Below are 1,616 nucleotides of genomic sequence, written 5' to 3' on the forward strand. Positions count from 1 at the left end.
GAAAATGTTTTTTAAAGGAAATTAAAACTGAAAATGGCAAAAGCACTGGGAGATGTGGCCTGGGAGGACAAAATGGTGTGTTTCTTCTTCTTTCAACAATAAAGACTTTAGCTTCGCGACCGTACATCCAATCATCTTGAGATTTTGCACACTTGTTCCACCCAATGAGAGCTACCTTGCATTAAAAATTCAAGTCGATCCATGCAGTGGTTCAAGAGTTACAAGCTTTTTAAAATTTAAATTCCATTATTTATTGCGGCCAAACCATGTGACTTAAAAAAACGTCTCAAGTAACGATTAAACATCCCCTCATGAGGAACATTTGTGTAAAGTTTCCACTCGATACCTCCACAAATTATGGAGGTGATTCCATTTCTAGTTTGAGATTTGAAAACGTCATAACTCTGAAACCACGTGTCGGATGACGTCGTGCTCGCTGACTTTTTTGTTTGTCATGGGTATCCGAATACGCATGCCAAGTTTGGGCTCGATCCGTTCAGCCGTTGCGGAGAAAAGGGTTTTTTGTGTTTTTTCACGGAAAACAAGATGGCGGCCGAACCATGTGACGTATGACTTCGAAAATTTTCGCATTCTGAGTTTTTTTTAACTAAGCATCTGGGGGAAAAAATCTCTTTTTCGGGGGAGAAAAACTTTGTTTGACGAATTCTAACCTCTTAACGTTAGCATTTTTGATATACTCAATACACATGTTTTTTGTTCCCATTGCAGAGTTCTTTAGAATGAGCCATTCCTCAAATTTTTCCATTGAGCCGTTTCGGAGATACAGAGGGGCAAAGTTGAAGGTGTTTTACAAGATGGCGCCCATACCACGTGACCTATGACGTCATCATTAGCATTTAAAAATTCTAAGAGCCTAGCCGATCATTTGATGAAAATTTCCTTTCAATCCGACCAGCGGTTGCTGAGAAACTTAATTATGAAGTTTTCGGAGGTGCAAAATAGGGTGGAAGAATAATAATTAGAAAAACTCTAGCAGTAATAATAGGTTACTCTCCATTTCATGGAGAGTAAACCTAATAATAATTCATTTATTTTGTATAGCGCTTTTCCAGAAGCCCAAAGGCGCTTTGACAGAGTGGAAAACATAATGCATAACAATACATGAAAACAACAATTGCAAAAAGACAAGAATCAATAGGGAAATATTTAAAGCAAAAGGAGGGAGAAGGAGAAGAGATAGTCAGGGGTTAAATGCTGTGGGAGGGTCAGAGCAGGTGACATCTGCACACACATTGGGAACACATTGGGATAATGACAGAGATCTGCAATCTGGTGATGAAAGAAGGCCGCATTCCAGTGGTTGGGAACTGAGTACTCTCGTCTCTCTATACAGGGGGAAAGGTGACCCTCTGGACTGTGGCTCGTATCGAGCGATAAACTTATTGTAGCATGGAATGAAGTGATTGGAAAGGGTGTTGGAGAGGAGGATGAGGAAGAAAGTGAAGATTGACGAAATGCAGTTTGGATTTATGCCAGGAAGAGGAATGACAGACATGCTATTTATTGTGAGGCAGTTGCAAGAGAAGTACATGGAGAAGAGGAAGAAGTTGTTTCTTGGGTCTGTTGATCTGGAGAAAGCATTCGATGGGGTTCCA

The sequence above is a fragment of the Myxine glutinosa genome, chromosome 10 (genome assembly GCF_964187855.1).
Source record: "Myxine glutinosa chromosome 10, kmMyxGlut1.1, whole genome shotgun sequence".
NCBI classification, from domain to species: domain Eukaryota; kingdom Metazoa; phylum Chordata; class Myxini; order Myxiniformes; family Myxinidae; genus Myxine; species Myxine glutinosa.